General features: G+C 43.3%; 1 long non-coding RNA gene across 1 annotated transcript; it reads left to right on the top strand.

Annotated features, from left to right (window-relative positions):
• Positions 1-4,507: 4,507 nt before the first annotated feature.
• LOC123978077 lies at positions 4,508-5,159 on the top strand. Its single transcript, XR_006826857.1, has 2 exons — positions 4,508-4,879; positions 4,968-5,159. It is a non-coding gene; the product is annotated as an uncharacterized LOC123978077 (long non-coding RNA).
• Positions 5,160-6,879: the final 1,720 nt, after the last annotated feature.

Here is a 6,879-nt window from a genome sequence, read left to right as displayed (position 1 = left end):
TGGCCGGACGGCCAGCTCTAGGAAGGGTTCTGGTCGTCCCAAACGTCTTCCATTTGAGGATTATGGAGGCCACTGTGCTCTTAGGAACCTTAAGTGCAGCAGAATTTTTTTTGAAACCTTGGCCAGATCTGTGCCTTGCCACAATTCTGTCTCTGAGCTCTTCAGGCAGTTCCTTTGACCTCATGATTCTCATTTGCTCTGACATGCACTGCGAGCTGTAAGGTCTTATATAGACAGGTGTGTGGCTTTCCTAATCAAGTCCAATCAGTATAATCAAACACAGCTGGACTCAAATGAAGGTGTAGAACCATCTCAAGGATGATCAGAAGAAATAGACAGCACCCGAGTTAAATATGAGTGTCACGGCAAAGGGTCTGAATACTTATGACCATGTGATATTTCAGTTTTTCTTTTTTAATAAATTTGCAAAAATTTCTACATTTCTGTTTTTTTCTGTCAAGATGGGGTGCTGAGTGTACATTACTGAGAAATAAAATGAACTTTTTTGATTTTTGGAAAATGGCTGCAATGAAACAAAGAGTGAAAAATTTAAAGGGGTCTGAATACTTTCCGTACCCACTGTATGTGTAATGTAACAAGTGTAATATATGTAGTTTTGTAATGTTCTGTTTTGTATTTGTTCATTATGTATTTGTGTTATAGGACCCCCTTGATGCTGCATCTCAAGGGGCTATCCTTCAATAAATTCAATTCACATTACATTTATTCATTTAGCTGACGCTTTTATCCAAAGTGACTTACAATTGCTATACATGTCAGAGGTTGCATGCCTCTGCAGCAACTAGGGGTTAAGTGTCTTGCTCAGGGACACATTGGTGTCTCACAGTGGATTCAAACCCAGGTCTCTCACACCAAACGCACGTCTTATCCACTGCGCTATCACCACCCGCAAACTGTCCGAAGGAGGAATAGTCGTAAGCATTCAAAGCCCACGGGTCACCACCAACCTGTTCACGTTTCTAACAGATTTTCCCCACTCCGCGACACACCCGCTGAGAAACCGACACTTATCATTGGCAGCTCCATTTTGAGAAACATGAAGTTAGCAAAGCCAGCGGCCATAGTTAAGTGTGTACATATGCAAAAACAATGTCGGACACCGTAGTTTTCTCTGGACCCCTGCCAAATCTGACCAGTGATGTCGGCATTTCACCGCTGGTTGTCAAGGTGGTGTCCAGAAAACGATGTAGGCAGACTTTCTGGGAAAGACCTGGTCTGATTCGCAGAGACAGCATCCATCCCACTTGGGAAGGAGCAGCTCTCATTTATAGAAATCTGGCCAAGTTTATTAGTGGACCAAATCCATGACAACCCAGAATTGAGACCAGGAAGCAGAGTCGCAGTCTAACACACTTCTCTGCCCTTCTATTTCAGCAGTTACCCACCCAAAACCCTACGCAGAGTCGCAGTCTAACACACTTCTCTGCCCTTCTATTTCAGCAGTTACCCACCCAAAACCCTACGCAGAGTCGCAGTCTAACACACTTCTCCATTCCAGGAGTTACTTAGTGAAAATAACCCAAACCCTACAGTGACCATGTCTGTCCCCCGACCATTGAAATTATTTAAGTCAAAGGCAAACAGAAGAGGAGCTGTGCATAAAAACTTAAAACTACAAGAGCAATAGTGCAAACGAATAGGAAAATTAGATGCTGCATCAAACTGGAAAATTCTTGTTTAATTTGGCAAGATAGTCTTAAAACTTATAGGAAGGCCCTCCGTAATGCCAGAGCAGCGTACTACTCGTCATTAATAGAGGAAAATAGTAACAACCCCAGGTTTCTTTTCAGCACTGTAGCCAGGCTGACAGAGTCACAGCTCTATTGAGCCAAGTATTCCCATAGCTCTTAGTAGTAACGATTTCATAGGCTTCTTCAATGATAAAATTCTAACTATTAGAAACAAAGACCTACCCTCAACTGGCACCAACTTATCTTATCTCCAAACTCAGGAACCTTAGAAACAGCTGTAAAACCAGATATGTTTAGACTGCTTTGCTTCCCTCAATCTTTACCAACTAACTTAAGTAATTTCTTCATCTAAACCATCAACCTGCCTCTTAGACCCCATCCCGACTAGGCTGCTTAAAGAAGTTTTACCCTTAGTCACTTCTCAACTAGATATGATCAATCTATCTTTATCAACAGGCTATGTACCACAGTACTTTAAAGTAGCTGTAATTAAACCTCTTTTGAAAAACCCCAACCTTGATCCAGATGTTTTAGCTAACTATAGACCTATATCTTACCTTCCATTTCTCTCTAAGATCCTTGAGAAAGCAGTCGCCAAACTGTGTGACTTTTTACATAGCAATAGTTTATTTGAGGACTGGTTTTATTAGATCTTAGTGCTGCTTTTGATACCATTGACCATCAGATCCTATTACAGAGACTGGAACATTTCATTGGCATTAAAGGAACCGCTCTAAGCTGGTTTAAGTCCTATTTATCAGATCGATTTCAGTTTTTACATGTTAACGATGAGTCCTCCATGCACGCCTGTTACGTCCCCGCTCTCTAGGGGTAGGAGAGACGTAAACATAAACCAGATGGTTTTGGTATGGGTGGAAAGATTATTTATTAAACAGTCTGGTACACAAAAAGGTCAAACAGAAAATGGGCAAGTGGGTGCTGCGTAAAACAAAGAACCAAATATAACAAAAAGAGATCCCTCCTAAATGAGGGATTGCTAAACTACTTGCAAAAGAATAAACAAAACCTCTCTAGCCATCGTTCAAAACCAAAACACAGGGAGCGCAGCACCCCTAAACCTAGTGCATCTAAAACAAGTATTTGCTAACAGGTGTGAGTGATCAGTGATGAGCTTCCCCTAGCCCAATTCTGTAGACCAATACTGGGATCAGCCCGGGTGAGTTACCACCTAAGGACACGCGCACACACAGAGTTCAAAGTCAGGACCAGCGTCGGGGCAAACTACATGGCAAATGGTAGCTGCCTCGACCCAGCAGCAGACCAGCCTATTTGACAGAGAAGGCACGAAGGCGGTCCTGCAGGCAGCTCGGAGATTGGAGAAGGGTTGGTGCGCCGCTCCAATCAGGATCATCGGATGTGGGAGGCGGGATCAGCCAGACTTCCCGAAGACCAGCCAATCCCCCGCCTCACAGTGTACCACATGTAGGGAGAAACACAGCAGCAGTGACACACAGACGGCTGCCCTTGGCAGCCATAACAACGCCAAAGTTAGTCATGGAGTTCCACAAGGATCTGTGCTCGGACCAATCCTCTTCACTTTAAATATGCTTCCTTTAGGCAATTTTATCAGGAAACACTCCATAAACCTTCATTGTTATGCAGATGATACTAGTTATATCTATCGATAAAGCCAGATGAAACTCATCAGTTAACTAAACTTCAAATGTGCCTTGCCCTGGATGTTAAAACCTGGATGACCTGTAATTTGCTAATGTTAAACTCAGATAAAAGTGAAGTTATTGTTCTGGGGCACAAGCAGCTCCGTAACGGATTATCTAATGATATAGTTACTCTGGATGGCATCGCCCTGGCCTCCAGCACCACTGTGAGGAATCTTGGAGTTATCTTTGATCAGGACATGTCATTTAAGTCTCACATTAAGCAAATTTCAAGAACCGCCTTTTTTTACCTACGTAATATTGCAAAAATCAGAAACATCCTGTGTAAAAATGATGCAGAAAAACTAGTCCATGCATTTGTTACTTCTAGGCTGGATTACTGCAATTCCTTATTATCAGGCTGCTCGAAAAGTCCATTAAGACTTTTCAGCTGATCCAGAATGCTGCAGCACGTGTTCTGACAGGAACCAGGAAGAGAGATCACATTTCTCCTGTCTTAGCTTCTCTGCATTGGCTTCCTGTAAAATCCAGAATAGAATGTAAAATCATTCTTCTCACCAACAAAGCTCTTAATGGTCAGGCACCATCTTATCTTAAAGAGTTCATAGTACCTTACTACCCCACCAGAGCACTGCACTCCCAGAATGCAGGGTTACTTGTGGTTCCTAGAGTCTCCAAAAGTAGAATGGGAGCCAGAGCATTCAGCTATCAAGCTCCTCTCCTGTGGAACCAGGTTTCAGTTTGGATTCAGGAGGCAGACACCATCTCACATTTAAGAGTAGGCTTAAGACTTTCCTCTTTGATAAAGCTTATAGTTAGGGCTGGCTGAGGGGAGTCCTGAACCATCCCTTAGTTATGCTGCTATAGGCCTAGACTGCCGGGGGATTTCCCATGATGCACCGAGCTCCTCTCTCCTCTTCTTTCTCTCCCTCTGTATGCAACCTCATCCCATTAATGCATGTTACTAACTCGACTTCTTCCCTTTCCCATAGTCTTGTGCTTTCTCTTCTCTCTCCTCTCTCCTATCACTTTCTGCAGGTGTTTCTGGCTCTGGAGCTGTGGAGTCTGAATCTGTGGTTGCGGGTCACCTGCTGCCCCCGTGTTCCTGCTCAACACCCTCTGCTACAATTATTGTTACTAGTCCTATTGTTGTTATTTTAATCATTAACATTACGATTATCATCATTAACACTACTATAAATATCTGTACCATTTTTCAATCAATCAAAATTTATTTATAGAGCACTTTACAGTCTGTCACGCCTTCTGGACCCTGATCCCTTCCGGTGACAGTGTATGGCTGAATGATTTTTGATTTGTTTTTTGCCTTTTGAGTGTTTGCTGTGTGCTTGGTGTCTCCCCTTCCTTTTTTCCCCAGAGCCGGTGGGCATGGTCTTCAGTTCCTTATGGCTGTGGCACACCTGTTCCCCGTCGGGATCTAAGCACCTGTTGGGTATTGCCTCATCACCACTCCCTATTTAACCCTGGCCAACTCTCCAGTCCTTGCCGGATTGTTGTGTAACCATAGTACGCTTCACCCCAGCCTCAGATTAGTCTAGTCTAGTTATCCTGTGTTTCTGTTTGCCCGCTTACTCATTCTGTTTCTCGTCTTCAGGAAACCCGTCCTGCTCTCCTGGATCTCAGATCTTCCCCGCCAGTCAGCACAGTCCTCAGGAGTGTCCTCCGCCTCGCCTCGCCTGCCAGCTTCCACTGCTTTGCCCTCTCCTACGGAACCCGGACCTTGCCCCACTCCCCCATCAGTTTTCCCTCTGTCATTTTCTAAATAAAACTCTTTTGTTCATCTCCAGCTCCAGTCTGCTCTTGGGTTCTGTTACCAGCCCTGACACAGTCCAAGTGGACACAAAGTGCTGTACAATAAATGAATACATAAGAAACTAAAGACAAAGCTCACACGACACATAAAATACAAATAAAAACAATACAATAAAACAACCATACAATAAAACAATAAAATCAATACAACTAAAACTAGAAATGTCAACTTCAGTTTTGAAAGGCCAGAGAAAAGAGATGGGTTTTAAGAAGAGACTTGAAAACAGACAGTGAAGATGCCTGTCTAATGTGCAGAGGTAGATCATTCCACAGTTTAGGAGCTGCTACAGCAAAAGCTCGGTCCCCTCTGTGCTTGCGCTTGGTTTTGGGCAGACTTAGGAGCAGTTGATCGGCTGACCTGAGAGAACGGGTGGGTCTATAGGCATGTAGCAGCTCAGAGATGTAGGGTGGAGCAAGGCCATTAAGACACTTAAAAGGAATAAAAGAATTTTAAAATGGATCCTATGCTGTACAGGCAGCCAGTGGAGTGAGGCTAAAATGGGGGAAATATGCTCATATTTCTGCGTTCCAAGACGAGCTGCAGCGTTCTGTACCATCTGGAGACGAGCAATAGAGGACCCACTGACCCCCACGTACAGTGCCTTACAGTAATCCAACCGAGTGGTAACAAAGGCGTGGATTACTGTTTGAAAGTGCTGCCTAGAGAGAAATGGCTTTATTTTGGCCAGTTGCCTCAATTGAAAAAAGCTTGTTTTTATGACTGTCCTTTTAACCCCAAGGTTAGTGATCGTTTGCTTGATGTAGTGACTCAAGGAACCTAGATCGACACGGGGGGTCCCAGTAGTGCCACCAAAAAACATCACTTCTGTCTTGCTTTCATTCAGAGCCATCCAAGCCTTTATGTCATCAAGAAACTTAAGTAACGGTCCAACAGTTTCATTCTTTTTAAGAGGCATATAGATCTGAGTATCATCTGCATAACAGTGGAATGACATACCATGCTTCCTAAGTATGGAACCAAGCGGGAGCAAATAGAGAGAAAAGAAGAGGGCCTAATATTGAGCCCTGTGGGACCCGACACGAGAGAGGAGCAGAAGAGGACACAGACTCTCCACAGCTGACACAGAAAGTTCTACCTTCCAAGTAGGTGTCAGGGAAAATAATTCCTTCCCAAAGAATACGGTGTCAAATAGATGTGTTGAATCATTTCTTTATGTAACGTGGCTACGGAGAGAACGCACGGTTACTCTTTGAGGCCATGTTACATAAAGAAATGATGTAACGTCCCATCCTCATCGCCAAAATGTCAGGGAAAATTATTCCTTCCCAAAGAATACGGAGTCAAATACATGTGTTGAATAATTTCTTTATGTAACGTGGCCACGGAGAGAATGCACAGTTACTCTCCGTGGCCACGTTACATAAAGAAATGATAATAATAAAATAAGTCTAATTTAACTCTCCTGAACATTGGACCATGAGATCAGAGAAAGCTCAAAGAAAACTCAGCTATGACTCCTAGGATCTCATGATTCTTCTCAAATATGTCTCAGTTTTCTCATATTGGCCTCAGGAGCAAAAACTCATCTCCGTCTTACTCTGATCAAAGGATGAGATCTCTACAGTGTCTTAAATAACTGTAATTTCAGTCCAGAATGTGGATCAGAAAAAAAGCTCCAAGATATTTCTCAGTTTTGTCTTAGTGACCCCACTTAGGGATTATTTTACTCAAG

This window comes from Micropterus dolomieu, linkage group LG01 (genome assembly GCF_021292245.1).
Source record: "Micropterus dolomieu isolate WLL.071019.BEF.003 ecotype Adirondacks linkage group LG01, ASM2129224v1, whole genome shotgun sequence".
Classification (NCBI taxonomy): Eukaryota; Metazoa; Chordata; class Actinopteri; order Centrarchiformes; family Centrarchidae; genus Micropterus; species Micropterus dolomieu.
Note: the sequence above shows the minus strand (reverse complement) of the source record. Positions and strands in the feature narration are given on the sequence as shown.